General features: G+C 33.9%; 1 pseudogene; it reads right to left on the bottom strand.

The window, feature by feature from the left end:
• Positions 1-1,794: 1,794 nt before the first annotated feature.
• LOC108474103 (probable leucine-rich repeat receptor-like protein kinase At1g35710) lies at positions 1,795-22,680 on the bottom strand (annotated as a pseudogene).
• Positions 22,681-23,364: the final 684 nt, after the last annotated feature.

Raw genomic sequence — 23,364 nt, forward strand, 5'->3', positions numbered from 1 at the left:
AAGCAAAACTGAAGAGAAGAGTAGAAGGGAAGCAGAAACAATGAATGAAGAATGAAGGTTCCAAGAGTGAAAGACACGTTGAATACTGTAACTTCTCTGAAACTTGAACTAGCTTGATCTTCCATGAAATAATGAAAAAAAGTCAGAAAAAGTGAAAAAAAAAACCTAGAACCGAAAAAAAAAAGGAAATTGAAACAAGGGAGAAAAAGAGGGGATGAATGCAACACAGAAAGAAGAAGAAGAAGAAAAAGTAAAGAGAAAAGAAGTTAAAGAAAGGGGAGGAAAATAGATGTACCTTGTGAAGAAAAGAAAATGGAGAAGTAAATGCCTTAATTACTTGTCAGTTGTTAGTAATTATAATTTTTTTATTAATTAATTTTTTCCCTAACTTTTTAGCTTCTTCCTCACTTCTCTAACATCATTACCCCTCTCTCATCCCCCTATCATTAAATTTTTTCACCTTCATTTCTTTCTGATTTCGTTCTCTTTTTTATAGTTTCCTTTCATATTCTTTTCTCCTTTTTTCTCTTTTTTCTTCTTTAAAGATTTAATAACCCAACTATAGATCTCATTTTGCGAGCAAGTCAAGGTCCCTTCATATGATTTGATTGATCCATTGCTTTCCGGTCTCCTTTCTTTGTTTCACTCGATTAACGATTATCTTTGTCATCGTTGCATTCACTACAAACCCTATCTCTTGATCCCAATTTTTTTCTAATTCATCTTCGCCTTAAAAAGAAAAATCAGACGGGTGCCATTGAAGGTAATGGCAGCACCAATTTTTTTTACCTGCCTCCACATTTTTTGACACAAAATCTTTTTTAAAAAAAAGAAAACATAGGTGTTGCCAATGACAATAACGTCACCTATTAAAATATTGTTTTTTTCCCGCAAAATACCAATATTTTTAAGTGACTGCACAAATACACATACTGGTGTCGTTAATGATAACGACGACACCCAAAAAAATTGTTTTTTATTAGACCAACCAATGATTAGCCCATTATGAAGGGTGGTGCCGCCAATGACAATGGTAGCATTGAGCTTTACTGTTCAAAACGAGTCATTTTCGTACATGATTTTGTAAGTGGATCATTTTCATATTTAATCAAACATTTTAGGTCATTTTTGAAAAAAAAGGTCAAAATATTTGCACCATCCTGACATCTTCCTTAGTTTGGTCAGTCAATCAAATTCAAAGTTTAACACAAGTTATTAAAGTCTAGTGGACATTATGTGTAGTAGGAGAAGGTTCAAACGGAAGTCAAAAGTCAATTTATCACCACAGAAAAGCAAATAGTAATAAAGGTGATGAATAGAAGGTAAAAGTATCATGGAGATATTTTTATTAAGAATTAAATTGTAGTTTGCCTCTATTTAAAAAATGAGTAAACTAGTGTGATTGATAGAATAACCAATAACTCACGTTGACATACAATAATAAACTTTAAACAGTAAAAATGGATAAAATTTGTTTTGCTCTTTGATCTAACATATGTACTTTTACTAAAAAATAGAGTTTTGAACAGAAACGTTGAATATTGCACTTTCAATGGTAAGTGATATTTGAGGAAGGAGAAAAGTAGAACCAGTGAACATTTGGTCCCCAAAATGAGGTCAATCCAGGACTACGCAATGGCAAATTACCTTTGCATCCGCAAAAATCCAATCTTCTTATTGGTTGTATGGGCTATTATACAATATACATATTTCATATATGATACAAAGCAAATGCAAGTATTCTTTTATATGACTAGACCGGATTGAAATCTTACGTACTGTTTCAATCTTGTTTTATTTTTGGAAACTAATTAGCTTGTCAATGGTTATTGTTCCCAATGGCTGATCCAAGCAAGCTAGTGTTCTTGTTGACAGTTCTTGTGCCACGAATCACATGGTGGGTTGTGACTCCGGCAGGGATCTTATGCAGGATAAGCCTATGGTGATAACATATACAACTTCCCCTGCTACTTGGTTAGTAGGAGGTGGAAGTCATTGGTCTAGTAGATCCTTGAGAAGCAATTCAGTGTTGTTTGATAACAATGTTATTGATGACAGGGAGTTCAAAAGCTCCCCTGGGTACTTTCCCATCATGATCTCTAATGCCACCACTCCAAAGCTAAAAACATCGCATTTCGTGGTCACTCGCATTGTGAGCGCAAGCTCTGGAGGACAAGAAGTTAAAGCAACTCAACCATTGTAATAAAAAAATAAAAGCAACATTTAATTCTGCAACATAGAAGTAAGTAAATTGTTTACTAACCAGCTGCCATGTACCCATAAGAGCCAACAACCTTGGTCCAGTGAGATGAATTCAGATTCAACAACCTAGCAGTGCCAAAATCTGAAAGTCTTGGCTCATACTCTTCCTCAAGTAAAATGTTTTTCAATGATAGGTGGAGAGTAATCATGATGCAAGTAAGCAACTGCATGCGCCAACCCTTGCACTATTTTCACCCTTGTACCCCATCCTAGCTTTGTTTCCCTTTGTGCTCCATACAATACACTTCCCAAGCTACCCCTTTCAACACACTCATAAACCAAGTAGATGCGCCCTCCTCTAGAACAATATCCATACAACTTTATGATATTTCGATGCCTAGCTTCGGTTAACATATGAATCTCATTCTCAAAGCTCCTTTGATTTGTTTCTTGAATATCATCGGAACCTGACAAATTGAGTTTCTTAATTGCAACTACTTGACCCAAGGCTAATATTGCTCGGTAAACACATCTGAATCCTCCTTTACCAATGCAATACTTATCGGCAAACCCTTCTGTACTTTTTTCAATGTCACCAAATGTGAATTTTCCATCTCTTCCCTAAATGGTGGATTAAATTTTGGACTTTTTACTCTGTTCATCAAGAATATTTCTTTGTTTGTATATAGAAACACTCTAACAACAATTGCTGCTAGAATTAGTATACCACGGATAGGAAAAATAATTGGATTAAAAACCTTTTTGCTATTGGACTTTCTCTTTGTAGCACTTGAATTACAAGGAGTTAATCCTTCAACATCTCCACATAAGCCTAAATTTCCAACAAAAGCATTCCAAGTAGCATTATTGAATACTCCACTACTTAAAATCGAGCATGTTAACTCATTGTAGGAGAAATCAAATGAACTAAGACTGATCATGAAGGAAAATAAAGATGGCTTTCTGAGAGATCGTTAATGTAAAATGTTTAGAATCTTCAGTGATACAAGCTTCTCTAAGTCTTGAAGGATTGAGCCAGAGAGTGAATTGCTTCTGAGATCCAATGAGTACTGCAAAACTGATAAGCTACCTAGTTCACGTGGAATTTCACCAGATAACTTGTTTTGACTCAAGTTCAAGCTCAATAGTTTTTTTCAATTCTCGAGTTTCTCTAATATTCGTCCTATAAATTTGTTCCTAGATAGATCAAGATACTCTAGCATCACTAAATTGCCCACAGTCTGAGGGATGCGACCTCTAAGATGGTTCTGGCTCAAATTGAGATTGAACAACAAGCTCAAACCCCCCAATTCCAAAGGAATATCTCCAGTCAGCTCATTGGCTCCCAGGTTTAAAACACGTAACTAAGCCAACTTCCCAATGTAACACCCCTTACCCGTATCCAACACCGGGACAGAGCTCGAGGCATTACCAGACTTAAACATTCATAAACATATAAAACCGGGTCACCAAATTTTGCCCAAAATTAAAACTTTTAGAACATATGCTATGTAACACCCCTTACCCGTGTTTGATGCCAGAACAGGGTACGAGGCATTACCGGACTTAATCACTAATCATCGTATAAAAATCGATTCATAATTAATAACATAATCAAGACTATCTACATTAAATGACTTTATACAATAGAGACCTTCAAATAACATAGGTCAGTATTTTAAGTCAATTCCTAGCAACTTAATAACAATTAAACAAGTCTCCATACATGCCAAAGACTTAAAATACTTTAAAACCTTTATATATCGATCAATAGTTTGATAGTGTGATTTAACCTCAAAGCGACCTCCAACTCGAGCTAACATCTCATGACACTATAGGAAAAAGGAAAGGAAGGGAGTAAGCATTATAGCTTAGTAAGTAAGTATGTAAATATTAATAAACAATACATTATCATACTTTAAACAAAGTCACAACATGTTCCCGGAATATTACCATCACAAACACACATACTTTCACTATTACAATCATAAACAAGTTCAAAATAAGCTGTCTAGCAGAGTACCAGCAACTAAATTATTTATTTCTGAAGATACAGAACTCAAAATTACAAATCGTTAATTTTACTTGAAACTATATTCACATATATTCTTACCATAAAATTTTTAAAATTTTTGGTATAAAATTTTTAAAATTTTTGGTCTAGCCAATTAGTATAGTTTATTCATTGAAGTTACCCCTGTTTCACTACTCAACTGTTCTGACCACTCTTTACTACGAATAAATTTTCTCCTCTACAGAATTAAAAGGATGTTCTCGTTTATTTCATTTGAAACTAGACTCATTCTGAACCAGTCTCTCAAAAACTTAAATATCTCATAATATAGAATTCCTTTGCTTGCTATGTTTTTTTTATATGAAAATAGACTCATTAAGCTATAATTTGATATCTCATTTAGTCTCTAATTCAATTTCTACTACTTTTGGTAAATTTTTAGATTCACGTCACTGCAACTATCTAGAACAATTTTATTGTCAATTTTGATCTTTCACCCTTCAATTGTATTCATCACTTTCCCTTAACAATCTTTCCAATTTCCAATCACATATCGAGCATATTTCTCATAAGTTACACACGTATATACTTACACTTATCATCACAAAGTCATACACAATTTTATTTAATCAATTTCCCAGTTGAACGCTTCGGAATAATAACAGATACTCAATGGTATCGCACACAGCCCACCTTTAAAATCGAAGCTCTCTTGCACACATAGTGGCCTTCACTTAGCACCACTCATGTGACCTAGCTCGATTGTACACATATTTTTGGCTCTTTTGTACACATGGTGAACACTTAGTACCATCCATGTAACCTAGCCAGTTTATCTAGTAGCTCTCTTGTCTACATGGTGTCCTTCACCTGGAACCACGCATGCGACCTAGCTACATATATCCCGTAGCTCTCTTGTCTACATGGTGTACACATAGCATCACCCATGCACCTAGCTACATCATAATGTCTCGTAGTTTTGTACACATGATGTGCACTCAAGACCATACATGTGACCTAGCTACATACCATCAGATCATCCAATCTTTCCAAGGTTCAACCGGGATTTTGCTCTCTTTCTAATACTTGATTCCATACTTCCAATAGTCAATTATGATTCAAAAATCAGCTACAATACATAAAATATGCTGAAATACAAAAACATAATAAAGATAATGTATTATTTACATACAAACTTACACACTTTCTCATTTCCATGTCGAATTAATATTGAACATTTAAATCATCATAATTATACTTACTTTCAACACCTCAGCAATCATAGTAAATATATCAATTTGACATTGAAACATGCATAAATTAATGCTTATTATACATATGAACTTACCTCGATACTAAAACGATCATTTTACCAACTTTCCTGATTTTTGATTTTTCTCCAATTCTAGATTCAAATCTCATTTTCTGGGATCTAAAACATCATATTTTACTTATTTAATTAATTTACTATTCAAAACAGTCCTTAACTCAAACTTTGGAAAAATTACAATTTTGCCCCTAAACTTTTGCATATTTACACTTTTGCCCCTAGGCTCGGGAATTAAACTTCATCCCTTATTCTTATGTTTTATGAAATGCTGATCATTTTTCCCCTCTATGGAAACATCAAATTCTTACTCTAACACATAGTTATGAATAATAACAACTTTTACCGATTAAGCCGTTTTACTCATTTTTGCTTAAAACCGCTTAGCAAAAGTTGTTTAACATAATTTCAGCCTTCATATTCTACCATAAAAAATCAAAATAAACACATTTCACCTATGGGTATTTTTCCAAATATGAACCCTAGCTTAAATTTTTGCTAGAATAAGCTTAATCAAGTTACCGGGATTCCAAAATCGTAAAGAACTTGAAAAACGGGGCTAGAACGGACTTACTATTAAGCTTGGAAAGCTTGAAAACCCTAGCCATGGCTTCCCCCGTGCTAATTTTGGCCTCCATGAAAAAGATGAGTCAATTTTGGACTTATTTTCCCTTTCTATTTCTTTTAATTACCAAATGACTAAAATGCCCTTAAGGCCTTTCTTTAAAATTGTCCTATTCATGCCCATTTTTGTCCAAACAAAATATAATTGTCTAATTACCATTTAATGACCTCCTCTTTAAACCCCCATTTCAGTCAAGTACTTATGAATTAGAACACATATTTTGCAACTTTTGCAATTTAGTCCTAAAAGTCCAATTAACCACTTTATCAGTAAAATTACTTAACGACATTTTTACACAATATTTTAATCAATAAATAAACCTTAAAACTTAATTGGAATAAATTTTTCGACTTCAAACACGTGGTTCTAAAACCATCGTTCCGTTTAGGCCCTAAATCAGGCTGTTATAGCAACTTCTGCAAATAAGCCCTAATAGGCAAATTAAACATGCAATCTATAAAATTTCTTATCAATACTCTAACACATGCATCTAATCACTTGGTAAGTCATAAAAATTAATCGAAAGAAACTTTTCTATCTCAGATTTGTGGTTTCGCAACCACTATTCCATTTTGGCCCTATTTCGAGAAGTTACATGCTATCGTCCCTTAAACAGACCATCGAGGCCTATAACCTACATTAAGGCGGTTCGAGACAAAACTGAAAACATTTGGTAAACTTTGGGAAACTTAATAAATTTCTATCTTTAGAATGCCACACACTCGTGTAAGTGGGCTGTGTGGATTCCCACTCCCGTGTGGCTTGGGGCACGCTCATGCCCTTAGCCCGTGGGCAAACTGACTTTTAAACACGGCCATGACACACGTCCATGCTGCCTGTCCGTGTTCAATACTGACTTTGGGACACGGCTATGGGACACGCCCGTGTGACCTACCCGTGTCCTATACTAACTCAAAATTTTAAATGCAGGGGACACACGACCATGGCATACACCCATGGGAGGGAACCGTGTGTCACACACGGCCTAGACACATGCCCGTGTGTCCAACCATGTGGACCTTAATAGGCTATTTTCTAAGCCTTAAGTCACCCCTTTTTACTCATTATACCATTATACTATGTTTACAAACCTATAAATTAAACATCCATGTTTAGGGTATTATCAACTTATTACCATATCACACATTTATTCCATAGCCATGACCACCTCAAATGGTCCTAAGGCATTCACCATGTACATATGTTATATACTTCTTATACATAGTGAACAAGCATAATCACATGCCTACATCACAAGACATTTACATATATCATGGATGAATAGGCATACAAGCCAAAATCATTATAAGCTAATACAGTTGGATAATCACAACGACATCGATCATAGAAAAACTAAGTCCCTATACATGTCACTCACTTGAACACGTTTAACATGTACATGTCAATACTCCAAGGGTAAAGGCTCGATAGTGTGACGCTGTCTCCGATGATCTCCAACCCCGAGCTGACCTGTCAAAACTAAAAAGAGGAAAAGGGGGAGTAAGCTTTACACTTAGTAAGTCCATATGAAAATAATAAGCATTATAATAGCATGTTTCCTTAGGTAAAACAACTATAATTATGCTTTTATTCATATTCTGGTCAAGCTATCTACTCGAGTCATAGTCAATAAATTATTTATAACTTGATCTACGAAACTAAAAATTAATATCCGTTAATTTTCTGAGAAACTAGACTCAAATATCTTCTTAACATAAAATTTTTAGAATTTTTGGTCCAGCCAATAAGTACAGTTTATTATTCAAAGTCTCCCTTGTTTTGCTATTTAACAGCTTCGACCTTTCTTCACTAAAATTTATTTATCTCCTAGTATGAGACTCGGATAATGTTCCGTCTCTTTCTACTGAAATTAGACTCATTAAGGATTTCATTCAATGAATTTTAACTCATAATTATTTTCGTATAATTTATAGTGATTTTCCAAATTTGAGACAGGGGAGAATAGAATCACTCCGACTCTATCTCACAAGAATTCAAATATCTCATGATAAAGAATTCTTTTGCTTATGATGTTTCCTTTATGTGAAACTAGACTCATTAATATTTAGTTCCATATTTTATTCAGTCTCTAATTCAATTTTCACAATTTTTAGTGGATTTTCAAAGTCGAACCAATGCTGCTGTACCAAATCAGTCCTAGTGCAACAAGATAATAACCATCATAATTTGTCGTAGAAACTATTCTCATAAATATCATTCATTCATTTGCACCATTGTCATAAGTCCATTTCATTTCTCATGTCAAGTACGTGTTCATGGGTTTCGAGTACTTACCTGTGCTATCATTTAGCACCGCACTCGTCCAAACATGACAACTCATATGCATCATAATATTATCATATAACATACATTATGTATCATGGCAAGAGCCTTTTATTTCATTTCTCATATTAATCTCGTTGAATTTCTCGAAATCTCGATGGATATCCCATTCACCGTCAATTCATACAAGTGATAATTTCATATACGCACTCTCGCAAACCTCACATCTTACGGCGGGATTACCAGTCCAGGCTAAATCCCCCATAATATAAACTCATGGAGTGATGTCGGGATTACTAGTCCAGGCTAAATCCCTTATACGATAAGCACTCTCAATGAGCTCGGATCTGAATTACCAGTCCAGGCTAAATTCAGACCCCAACCGGATTACCCGTCTGGGCTAAATCCTTAATGTACATATATTCTTTGGGAGGCTTGATCACTTAAGGAACACTCGTCTGGGCTAGATCCTTTTCATACTTGAGATCACGGATTACCCGTCCGGGCAAAATCATTTTTTGTAACACATGCAGGATCTCAAGTCATGTAAGCCATGGTTTATCCATCGAAGTTCCCTTTTTATTCAACCAAGATTTTTCTCTTTTCATCAAGTATCTCATTATGCATAGCTGCTCATACCATGTACATCCAATTCAACACATTTCCATGTTTATTTAGACATTAGTCCATAAGATAAACATGGTATTACATATAATTATAATTTGGCATTTGTTACAATATATAATCTTCATATAAACTAAATAAATATCCATCACACAATGTTAACACATCAATTTAAGTTCAACTATGAACAATAATATTATTGCATTATCATTGACATATGAACTTACCTCGGTTTCGAGTCCGACTATTTATTTCGAGTTTGCGCTTAACTTTGTTCGACCTCGTTCCAAGTCCGAATCTTGTTTTCCTTGATCTATAATATCATATTTAGCCTACTAATTAGTCACATTATTCGTAGGGGTCCAAAAATCATATTTTTTACAAATTTTCATTTTGACCCTTAAACTTTTGCATATTTGCACTTTTGCCCCAAGGCTCAGAAATTAAACTTCATCCTATTTTCTTATGTTTTTTTGACATGCTGATCATTTTTCATAACTATGACAGCCCCCAATTTCTACTAAATCACCCATTTATGCCAAATTTACAACTTTTACAAAACGGTCCTTTTGGACGTTTTCACCGAAAACCGCGTAGTAAAAGTTGTTTATTAAACACCCAACACTCATTTTCTACCATTATATATCAAAATGCATGCATATTACTCATGGATAAATTTTTAAACATAAACACTAGCTCAAAATAATGGTAGAAATAGCTAGAACATGTTACCGGGATTTCAAAAATGTAAAGAACTTAAAAAATGGGGCTTGGGATCACTTACAAATGAGCTTGGAAGGTTGAACCAAACCTTAACCATGGCTTCCATGGGGGTTTCGGCTGGTACATGGAGAAGATGACCAAATTTTGGCTATTTTGGCTTTTTAATTCTTTTAATTATTAGTTTACCAAAATGCCCCTACTTAAAAATATTTTATTACACCCATTTCATGTCTATTTTTGTCCAGAAATTAACTAATGGTCTAATTACCATTTAAGGACCTCCCATTTAAAATTTCATAACAATTAGACACCTCTAACATGTAGAACTCAACTTTTTCACTTTTTACAATTTAGTCCTTTTGACCAAATTGAGTGCCCAAAAGTCGAAATTTTCAAACGAAATTTTCACGAAATCATTATGTGAAATTGTAGACCATAAAAATATAAAAAAAATAAATTTTATTACGTCGGATTTGTGGTCCCAAAACTACTGTTCCGACTAGGCCCTAATGTGGGATGTTACATTTCTCCCCCCTTTAAGGATTTTCGTCCTCGAAAATCTTACCAGAAGAGTGGTTTAGTTTCTCATAATCTTTATTATCTAATAATTAGTGCTAAAAAACCTTTTACTTTAGCCTTTATTAAAATCCAAGGTCTTATTTAGCTTTCCTAATAACTCATGATATATGAATGTCTGTATCCCAATCTAATTAACCAGGACTAGCTTCCCAAGAGATCTGATACTCTCATCAATACATGATTCCATTAACCTGTTGGGCAGATTTAACATTTACCAAGATGATTTGCATATTTCATCATATGTCAACCAAAAATTCCATACATCCTTTTTCTTTTTCAAATATAAGAATAATTCTGACAAGAAATCCATAATCATCTCGTCCTCATTTCCATTCTAATATCACTACTGACGAAGATCGTTCTGATATCACCCGATGTTCAGCAGTAGTCCTGATAACCTTTAATGTAGTCAATTACAAAGATTAGAAATGTCGAGTTCTAAACTCGATCATTAATATATTACTCCTGTGATTTTTCTTGCAAACTCTCTGCATAAGCCCGAAATTTTTATTTCAGGTACTTGTAACCATATTCTTCCATTCTCAGAAATTAGGCAATAATAGACTTAAGTCATTTGCACAATCTCACACTCAATTCTCTTTAGGACAGTAGATACATTAGCCATCCCATTGCTTTACTGACTTAGGGCACATCACAATTTATTCAATAACACAGTATTGAAATTCAAGAATTTTTTTTATTTAGTACTTACCCCATCGGTTCAAAGACTTTGGTCAATATCATTCTCGCTCATTCAAAGCTTTAATAACATGTAATAGACCATTCAACTTTCACAAGACAGAAGCTTTATCATTCAGAACAGCTTTAAATCCTATCAGGATCTCTTAAGATATATATATACACTTTCATTTAGATTATCTCTCCTTTACCCAAAGAGAGGTAAAATCTTGTTTCCAGACACGGATACTTTATTTAACTTTTCCAATAATAATCAATACCACTTGAACCAATGAGTCGGTATTAATCATCAATATATGACATTTTAAAAGATCCTCTTTTTCAGTTGATAGGACAGTTTGACATGAAACTATTCAAACTCACTTATCATACTAACCAAAGTCCATTTCAATTGCATTAGTTCAAGATAACAAAAATGCCTCAATCGAATGCATTAACTTCGATTAACTTACTTGAGGAAAAGGGACCCACCATACAAACTGAAACTAAAATTTTCATCATGTATGCCTTTATTGATATCAGTTCTTTACACTAAGATTTAGAGAAATCCAGATACGGAGATCATCATGTTACTATAATCAAACTAAGAACACGTTTATAATTGACATAACCATCATAGGTTGAAGAACATACCTTGGATTACAAGTGATCATTGGTAATTTTTATAAGATGAAGATAACAAGAAAACCAGAATAAAGAAATCCATTACTGAGGAATCCAAGATAAATATATCCAAGGTACAGAAATCCAAGATACCATATCATAATGAAAGACCCAGAAAAATGTTCATAAGAAAGATATGAAAGATCTTAATACTTCCTCAGAGAAAAGAAGTCCAGAAGATTATATCCGTCCAACCCACTAGGATTAAATGCAATAAGGATAATTTATCTTCCCATATATGTATATTGAATAAAGCATCAATTTGGAGAAACATGTTTATGTCATCGTGCGTATTATTTCATAAAGTCCCATTAAATGGAATGTAATAATATGCCAGAGAGACATAGAGCAATACAGATTATGTACCAGTCAGACCATCAGTATTTTCATCTATACATCGTGATTAGGAAGCACTCTCATAAATCAATGATTTTATCAGCAGGGCAGTAACCATAAAAAATATTTCCGAGAACTGTTAAACATACAGAATACCTCGAAAAAGGCTGCAATAATCTGGTATCTTACCTTTCAACATTATTCCTTCAGTTATTTCTTCCATCGTAATTCTTACATTATTCTTCTCATTAAAGAAGTTCAATTCTGAAGAAATTTCCAGTTAATACATTTCCCAACATCTTACCTTACTAGTCCTGTCGTTACTTATCAACCGATTTGATCTTTGATCGTGTTCGTAACCATTTAATAGCTGAACCCTTTGGTATCATATTTGTGTGGACTTATTCAATACAATTCTTGTGAAATTCCTTCACAAAACACCACTCTGGTAAGGGGGTGGGGTTGTAAGATCCCTAACTTGTTTCTCATACTCATATACATATATCACTAGTTCATTATCAAAATAACATTTTCATAAACATATCATTCATTTTAGGCAAATGACAAGAACTTTTCAGTTATCTTATTTAAACAAGTATATTGAGGTATGCATTCTATGGATTTTGGACAGCCTACTAATCTCATTCATTCTGTCTAACAAATCAGTCATATAACCTTTTAATAAGGCCAAAAAAAATGGACAAATACATCACAGTTTAAACTTTCATATCGTATGTTATCATGTACATATCATGAACTTTTATTCATACTATTCAAATTTTAAGCTCATCATAACTGTACTTTACCCGAATGTCTTAGCTTTTCATCAAACATGGTCGGTATAGCTCGGTTGGAGGGCACCATTGTCTAAACAAAATGGCTCTCATACACGTCGGGAGACATCACACTATCACAAATCAGTGACATGTATAGCTGAACTCTTATACATATGCTAGGTTAGTCTGAGAACCGACTAAACCATAGCTCTGATACCACTAAATGTAACACCCCTCACCCGTATCCAACACCGGGACAGGGCTCGAGGCATTACCAGACTTAAACATTCATAAACATATAAAACCAGGTCACAAAATTTCACCTAAAATTAAAACTTTTAGAACATATGCTATCGTCCCTTAAATTGGCTATCGAGGCCTATAACCTAATTAAGGAGGTTCGGGACAAAATCGAAAACATTTGGTAAACTTTGGGCGACTTAATAAATTTCTATCTTTGGAGCGCCACACGCCCGTGTAAGTGGGCCGTGTGGATTCCCACGCCCGTGTGGCCTGGGGCACGCTCATGCCCTTAGCCCGTGGGCAAACTGACTTTTAAACACGGCCATGGCACACGCCCATGCTGCCTGTCTGTGTTCAATACTGACTTTGGGACACGGCTATGGGACACTCTCATGTGACCTACCTGTGTCCTGTACTAACTCAAAATTTTAAATGCAGGGGACACACAACCATGGCACACACCCATGGGAGGGAACCGTGAGTCACACACGGCCTAGACACATGCCCGTGTGTCCAACCATGTGGACCTTAATAGGCTATTTTCCAAGCCTTAAGCCACCTCTTTTTACTCATTATACCATTATACTATGTTTACAAACTTATAAATTAAACATCCATGTTCGGGGTATTATCAACTTATTACCATATCACACATTTATTCCATAGCCATGACCACCTCAAATGGTCTTAAGGCATTCACCATGTACATATGTTATATACTTCTTATACATACTGAACAAGCATAATCACATGCCCACATCACAAGACATTTACATATATCATGGATGAATAGGCTTACAAGCCAAAATCATTATAAGCCAATACATTTGGCTAATCACAACGACATTGATCATAGAAAAACTAAGTCCCTATACATGTCACTCACTTGAACACGTTTAACATGTACATGTCAATACTCCAAGGGTAAAGGCTCGATAGTGTGATGCTGCCTCCGACGATCTCCAACCCCGAGCTGACCTGTTAAAACTAAAAAGAGGAAAAGGTGGAGTAAGCTTTACGCTTAGTAAGTCCATATGAAAATAATAAGCATTATAATAACATGTTTCCTTAGGTAAAACAACTATAATTATGCTTTTATTCATATTCTGGTCAAGCTGTCTACTCAAGTCATAGTCGATAAATTATTTATAACTTGATCTACGGAACTACAAATTAATATCCATTAATTTTTTTAGAAACTAGACTCATATATCTTCTTATCATAAAATTTTTAGAATTTTTGGTTTAGCCAATAAGTACAGTTTATTATTCAAAGTCTCCCCTATTTTGCTGTTTAACAGCTTCGACCTTTCTTCACTAAAATTTATTTATCTCCTAGTACGAGACTCGGATAATGTTCCCATCTCTTTATCCTAAAATTAGACTCATTAAGGATTTCATTCATATGAATTTTAACTCATAATTATATTCGTACAATTTATAGTGATTTTCCAAATTTGAGACAGGTGAGTTTGGAATCACTCCGACTCTATCTCACAAGAATTCAAATATCTCATGATACCAAATTCTTTTTCTTACGCAGTTTCCTTTATGTGAAACTAGACTTATTAAGCTTTAATTCCATATTTTATTCAGTAACCAATGCTGCTGTACCAAATCTGTCCTAGTGCAATAAGATAATAACCATCATAATTTGTTGTAGAAATTATTCTCATAAATATCATTCATTCATTTGCACCATTGCCATAAGTCCATTTCATTTCTCATGTCAAGTACGTGTTCATGGGTTTCGAGTACTTACCTGTGCTATCATTTAGCACCGCACTCGTCCAAAGATGACAACTCACATGCATCATAACATTATCATATAACATACATTATGTATCATGGCAAGAGCCTTTTATTTCATTTCTCATATTAATCTCGTTGAATTTCTCAGAATCTCGATGGATATCCCATTCACCGTCAATTCATACAAGTGATCATTTCATATGCGCACTCCCGCGAACCTCACATCTTACGGCGGGATTACCAGTCCAGGCTAAATCCCCAGTAATATAAACTTATGGAGTGATGTTGGGATTACCAGTCCAGGCTAAATCCTTTATACGACAAGCACTCTCAATGAGCTCGGATCTGAATTACCAGTCCAGGCTAAATGTAGACCCCAATCGGATTACCCGTCCGGGCTAAATCCTTAGGGCACGTTTGGTTGGGGGGAATGGAATAGATCTGTAATGTAATAGAGCTGTAATGGAATAGAGCTGTAATAGAATAGACCTTTAATGAATAATTCAGTTGTTTGGTTGAATGGAATGGAATAGAGTTGTAGTAGTATTCTTGTGTTTGGTTGAATGGAATAAATATTGTAACAGTATAAGGAAAAAGACTTAAATGACTAAAATACCCTTAGTAGAATTTTTTAGTAGATGATTATTATTTTTAAATTTTAATAAAATTATTATTAAATATAATTTAATAAAATAAAATAAAAATAAATAATTGAATCATATTTTAAATTATGAATTAATAAAATCATAATATATAATATTATAAAAATAATATATAACTAATTTGTTATTTTTAAACACATATTTAATGTGATAAATGTTCCATTATCCATTTATTTTTTCCTTGCACTCTTTTTCTTCCTTTACTAAATTTCTTTTATCTTTTATATAATAAAAATCAAGTTTATATAATCTTCAATTGAGTTAATTGGAAGATCCATCTACAACCATGGCTGAATCAACATATTATCATCTTTATAAACATATCATTTATATTTTTATATAGTTAAATTAAAACACTTGTTCCTTATCAAACAACTGTAAGGAAAGTCACTCCAAGCTAAGGTGCTATACTGTAAACAAGCATCAAAAGAGCACATAAAATATATATTTCAAAGTTTCATCTCAAATTGAATTATCCTCCACATTCATGCAACCAAGCATTGCAAATGACACACATATCTACATACAATTTACATTTTGATAAACTACATGTTGGAAGAATACTCAATAGCAGTACTTTGTCGAGTAATCTTTCGGAGCAATTACCAAACCAAGACCTTTCCTTGCCTCACGTATACAGTCCCAATGATATCTATGAACTCCTGTTTGTCCTTGAGAGCCCAGTTAATCTTGTTATTATCGATGCCAAGATCAATCATAATGTGCTTGTTTCTGAAAAAAAAGTTCACTTTACATTAAATCAGCTTAATAGCATCACATTCAAACTGTTTTATTAGCCTTATCTGAACAGCTTAATTAACACCAATTTACATCCCCTTTAACAACGAATTTAACCCTTTCGATCAGCAACAAAAACTAATATTTAACAACTATTTTTTTCTTTTATTTCATACATGCAGCAGTCCAATTGCTGTACATATTACAACACATTCAAATAAGTATTTACATGCTGGAATAATGAGCTTTCAAGCTGTAGTTTCCAGTAGTCAATTAAGCATTTAATTGTCAAATTTTTACTTCACTACTAACAACCGATCTTAGTAAGAATAACATAATATTTTAGCTACTAAACTCGATTTATAAACCCCTACAACCATAGCTTACCTGCAGAGGCAAAGCCAGAAAATTTTTTAGGGGGGTCAGATGAAATTTTAATTTTTTATAGTTTATATCTTTATAATTTGTAAAGGATTAAATTGAATTTTTATAATTTTAGGGGGGCCAAAGTGCAATTTTACTTTTACTAATTTAAAATTTTTAAAAAAGTTTAAGGGCTAAAATAATAATTTTACATTTTAGGGGGGGTCGGGGCCCATGCCAGCCCCCTGGCTCCGCCCCTGCTTACCTGCATGCAAACTTCAGAATTTAAACATGAGATTTTGCAAAGTTTCCTTTGAAAAACTCACTCACAAGCACATTCAATTTGTCCTATTTTGGACAGCACAAGACAAACAACATGCGTGGCATTTGTATCCCGCAAGAACACACTCAATAGTATTAAAATTTATTAGTTCATTACAAAGAACAATCCATGATTTTTAATCCAGTAATACTCAATTATTTGGTCCCAAAACTGAATAGCATAATGCAACAAATGGGACTATCTTTACAGCCCTCAATCGACATGAAAATAGAACCATTAATTTGTTCAAACTTTGGACAGCATAATAGGGGCACAAAATTGGATAACAGTAATTTTTACACTATTTTCGAGCAGCATTTAAACTTACAATAAACGAATCTAGCTAATGCTAGATAGTAAGCAGCCTTGAAATTTTAAAGAACATTTTTAGCCATTAAATCGAAACCGAAACATCAATGCTAATTTAATATATATATTTTAAGCATGAAAATAACAAAACGAGTTTAAAGAAAACTCATCATTAGCAACACGCAATTTGTACTTCTAAAATAACAAATCATTCGACAAATAAAACACAATTTACTCATTAACGACACATCATCAATATCAATTCCAGAGTTATACATTTTAACCACAGCACCAAATCACTATAAATCACAACTATAACCCCTTCCAATTTGTCGTTTGAAGATACCACAATTTCATTATTAAGACAGTTTAAATTATGACAATTAATCCACTTTAGATAATGGTTTAAGACAACATAAATACTTACAGCATAAATAATTACATTTTAATCAAGATTAAGCAGTAGGAAATCTTAATTATAACTATGACATCTTCTAATTTCAGCTTAGGACATTAATATTTAATCAATTCCAGCAGTAGGTTACCTTAATTTCATTACAAAAAGTCATATTCTAACAGCATGCATGGAGTTTGCATTCCTCGACAGTTCACTCAACAACTAACAATCATCAAGACTTTTCCTTCAATTTTCATCACACATACCATCATTAGAGTACAATAAATCATTCAGGAAATAACTTCAACTCACACCATAACCAACAACAGCCATTTTTTTTTATTTACAACCATTTCTTCAAATTTCCAACATGATTTATTTGCTCCTAACCAAAAATCAACAGCAGCTAATTGACAATTTAATAATAAAATTCAGAAAACTTAATTGAAGTCACCAACTAGTTTAATTCGACTTGACAATTAACTAAATGAGTAAGTGTGTGTAAATTTCAAGGAATGCTTACCGAATTCTTCCTTACGAGCACAAAATTTCTCCTTGCCTTTACCACTTTAACCGTCTCCCACCTCTCTAACTTCTTAATATGAAGAAACAACTATTTAATATGCCAAATCCATGGCCTCTCCCTCCATGCTAAAAGACAATGAGTAACCCTTTTTGAACCCCTGTGATGCCTATGATTCCTCAACAACAATGCTATGATCAAATTACAACATAAACCAAAATATCAGACTTTTTAGGGAAAAATAGATAAATACTATGATCTAAGCACAAAGATGAAAGGATCATCTTCCAAAAGAAAAAAAAAAAACTAGGTTATGCCATTAAGTAGAACTTGTGAGATCTGGCTTTAATTCCCAAAAGGTACTTTCAATCTAAGTGCAAACTGCAACAAATTAAACCCAATAAACCTAATTGAAAATTTTTGCGAAATCAAAATTTCTCCTAAAAGAGGAAAAATTCTTCCACAGGAATTCAGAATCAAAATTGAAATTCGAAAGATCAAAAGGTATTTCTCTAAATCCAATGAAAAAGAACAATCCAAAATCAACATTGAGAAACCAGAAAGAAAATAGAGGAAGAAAAGTAATGGGAAATTGGAATGATTAGAAAGAGGTACCCTTGGGCATTCTTGAGGGTTTGATTAACCCTGGAATCAAGGCTTTCTTTGTTACGCTAATATTCTTCACCATGGTTGCTGCTATTGTTCTTTCAAACCCCTATTCTTGCTTACTCCAAACGTTCTATACAGGTTAATTGGGAGAATGGTGAGGGTAAAGAGAAAGTAAGAAGAACAAGTTTAAATAAAATAGAGAAATTTCATACCGCACGATAATCTATATTTGTTGAAAAAATCTCAGATGGGAGTAGGGTGTTCGAAGAGATATGAGATGGGTAGAAAAGGAAAGAAAAATAATTTTGTGTATTACTGGAAGCGTTGAATAACTATTCATTAGTGATGGCGTTGAATTGCTATTCAGTAATTTTGAGGAATAAGGCTGTAATAGCTATTCCATTGAATAGGCTTTATAGCCAACCTAACCCCTGAATAAGACCGTTGTGTTGAATAAGGGAGGAATGGCTAAGCCATTCATGTGAACCAAACAAGGCCTTAATGTATACATATTCTTCGGGAGGCTCGATCACTTAAGAAACAGCCGTCCAGGCTAGATCCTTTTCATACTTGAGATCACAAATTACTCGTCCGGGCTAAATCATTTTCTGCAACACATGCAAGATCTCAAGTCATGTAAGCCATGGTTTATCCATCGAAGTTCTCTATTTATTCAACCGAGATTTTTCTCTTTTCATCAAGTATCTCATTATGCATAGTTGCTCATGCCATGTACGTCTAATTCAACACATTTCCATGTTTATTTAGACATTAGTCCATAAAATAAACATGATATTACATATAATTATAATTTGGCATTTGTTACAATATATAATCTTCGTATAAACTAAATAAATATCCATTACACAATGTTAACACATCAATTTAAGTTCAAGTATGAACAATAATATTATTGCATTATCATTGACATATGAACTTACCTCGGTTTCGAGTCCGACTATTTATTTCGAGTTTGCGTTTAACCTTATTCAACCTTGTTCTAAGTCCGAATTTTGTTTTCCTTGATCTATAATATCAAATTTAGCCTAATAATTAGTCACATTATTCATAGGGGTCCAAAAATCATATTTTACAAATTTTCATTTTGACCCCTAAACTTTTGCATATTTGCACTTTTTCCCCAAGGCTCAGAAATTAAACTTCATCCTATTTTCTTATGTTTTATGACACGCTGATCATTTTTCATAACTATGAAAGCCCCCAATTTCCACTAAATCACCCATTTATGATCAATTTTATAACTTTTACAAAACGGTCCTTTCGGATGTTTTCACTGAAAACCGCTTAGTAAAAGTCGTTTATTAAACACCCAACACTCATTTTCTACCATTAGACATCAAAATGCATGCATATTACTCATGAGTAAATTTTTAAACATAAACATTAGCTCAAAATAATGGTAGAAATAGCTAGAACATGTTACTGGGATTTCAAAAATGTAAAGAACTTTAAAAGCAGGGCTCGGGATCACTTGCAAATGAGCTTGGAAGCTTGAACCAAACCCTAACCATGTCTTCCATGGGGGTTTCGGCTGGTTCATGGAGAAGATGACCAAATTTTGGCTATTTTGGCTTTTTAATTCTTTTAATTATTAGTTTACCAAAATGCCCCTAACTAAAAAATATTTTATTACACTCATTTCATGTCTATTTTTGTCCAAAAATTAACTAATGGTCTAATTAAAATTTAAGGAGCTCCCATTTAAAATTTCATAACAATTAGACACCTCTAACATGTAGAACGCAACTTTTGTAGTTTTTACAATTTAGTCCTTTTGACCAAATTGAGTGCCCAAAAGTCAAAATTTTCGAACGAAATTTTCACAAAATCATTTCGTGAAATTGTAGACCATAAAAATATAATAAAAATAAATTTTCTTTCGTCAGATTTGTAGTCCCGAAACCACTGTTCCGACTAGGCCCTAATTCGGGATGTTACACTAAGCTTAGCAGGTATTCTACTAGAAATTTTGTTTCTCTCCAGTTGTATATTGGTGAGATTTCGGCATTGTCCCCAATATGGTGAGATTTCACCAATGAATTTATTGCCAGTAAGAGAAATGAAGTCAAGAACAGGATGAACTCCAAATGCATTGGTGATGTTACCCGTAAATTGATTCCCATCAAACCGAACTTTCTTTAGCTGTTTGCAATTTTTCAAGCAAGCAGGCAATGAACCTGTGAAGTTGTTTCCATTTACAGTGAAATTTTCAAGAGCCAAACCACTGTACAATTCAGGAGGCAATTCTCCAGAGAAGCTGTTGTTGGAAAAACTTACAGTGGCCAACTGAGGGCTGTTCTTACCAAAATTTTAAGGAATCTTACCCGAAAACCTATTGGTAAACGCCGAGAATGCATTCAGGATAGTGAGGTTAGAGATTGTGTCGAAAAATTCACCATGGAAGATATTTGTGTTGATATCAAGAGACTTAAGGGATTTCATATTGCCAATCTCTAGTGGAATTGTACCGCTGAGATTATTGTAGAAAAGTTGTAAGGCCTCCAAGTTTGAAAGACTCTATATAGTTGGAGGAATTGGGCCTAAAAGTTGATTTCTTGAAAGGTCTAAAGTGTTCAATGAATTCAAATTTCCAATCTCTGAAGGGATTGAGCCTGAGAGTTTATTATCATAGAGAAAGGATCCTCAGCTTAATCAATAAGCTTATTTCGGGTGGAATTTTCCTTGTGAAGAAATTGCTTTGAAGTTGTAAAGAGATCAAATTGGTCCAATTGGAAATCAGAGATGGTGAAATCTCACCGGAAAAAAAATCATCAGACAATCCCAATTCAATTATTTTGGTTAGTTGAGACAAGGAAAGTGGCAACTCCCCGCTTAGATTATTCAAAGCAAGGGCCACAAAGGTGAGGTTAATACATGAACCAAGCTCGGGTGGGATTGTAGAATTTAATCTATTTGAGTGAAGATCAAGTCTGTTGAGCTTTTTTAGTTGGCCTAAAGAAGATGGAATTTTCCCTTCCAACAAATTTTCATGCAATTCAATAGTTTCAAGGTCAGATATGGTTCCTACACTATTAGGAATTGAACCATTGAACCGATTATTCCTAGTTGAAAAACTATGAACTTGGAAAGCTTAGAAATGTTGGAGGATAATGATCCTTCAAACAAATTACCAGAGACATTGAGATACCTAAGATGGCTCAGACTGGTGTAGAATGATTTTGGTATTGAACCACTCAACCTATTCACTAACAAGTCCAGGAAAGTAAGGTTATGGCAGTTGAGTATAAATCGAGGGAATTCCAATTCAAATTCATTATAAGCTAAGCCAAGGTGTATCAATAAAGGTATGGCCTAGAAATCAAATGAATCAGGATCAACAAAGTAGTTGAATCCAAGGTCAAGGTACCTTAACTTTTGAAGATTGCTAACTTGAGGAGGAATGGTACCATTGAGGCTATTTTTGAATAGACTTAGGTATTGAAGCTCAGTCAGATTCCCTATCTCCCCCGGCATCTTTCCTTAAAAAAATTGTTGCTCAAATCCAAGACAACAAGCTTCAACAGAGTACCAATAGCAACTGGAATTGACCCATCAATGTTGTTGCTGTTGAAGTTAAAGAGAGTGAGATTGGTAAATGGAGTGAAGTTGAAGCAAGCAATGGAACCAGATAGGTTTCCATAGGAGAGGTCAATTTGGGAGACTGCTCTAGTGGCACCATCACAGGTAATGGAAGTCCAATTGCAAAGATTGTTGAGATTGGAGAAGGACCAAGAATCGAGAAAAGGTAGCGAAAAAGACAAGCTGCTATTCCATTGGAAGAATACTTCTGCTGGTGTTCATGTTGAAGATGTGGTCTTCAATGGAAGTAAAGAAAGTAAAACAACATTAAAGAGAAGAACAAGACAGGGATTTGGAAAGATTGTTGACATGCTTTCAAGTGTAGGTTTAGTTTGTAAAATTTCAAATGAAACTGCGTTCTTATAGGTATTTATATTCCATGCATCAAAGTTTCCAGGTCTGCTCCTGCATTGCTATCATTTGATCTTTCAATAATTTCATGAGGACTGGACTAGCAATAGCCATGAAATTGACTTAGAAAGGTGATTAGGAAATGCAGTTTTAACCAAGACAATCCATGGAGACTAGACTAGCAATAGCCATGTAATTTCTTGGGAAGGTAATTAGGAATTGCTGTTTAGAGCACATACAAGTGTGTAGACCATAGCATTTGTTGAAGTTGGCCAGCATGTGGCACCAAGACTAGCAAGCAGCAGACCATCCAACTCGAGCCTAGCAGATGCAGCTGAAGAAACTATTTCATTTTATTTATTTTGTTACTCTAAGTAGTTGTGTAATTTGGTTTGATTTCAACTTGTTGTTGATGTATTTGATGTGTTTAGGTAGTGATTGAGTTGAAAATCAGCTTTGTTTATATGAACAAGTTAGTTTAACAAGTTTCAATATATTTTTAGTGGAGTTAAGTAGATGTTTAGGTAAAATTGACTTGTAATGATCAACCTATGTCTCTTATATGTAATGACTTTATGCCATAGTTTCTTTTTGAATGAAATTCATCAGATTTTCTTTCCATATGCTCCAAAAAAATATTTCTT

The sequence above is a fragment of the Gossypium arboreum genome, chromosome 7, assembly GCF_025698485.1.
Source record: "Gossypium arboreum isolate Shixiya-1 chromosome 7, ASM2569848v2, whole genome shotgun sequence".
NCBI lineage: Eukaryota > Viridiplantae > Streptophyta > Magnoliopsida > Malvales > Malvaceae > Gossypium > Gossypium arboreum.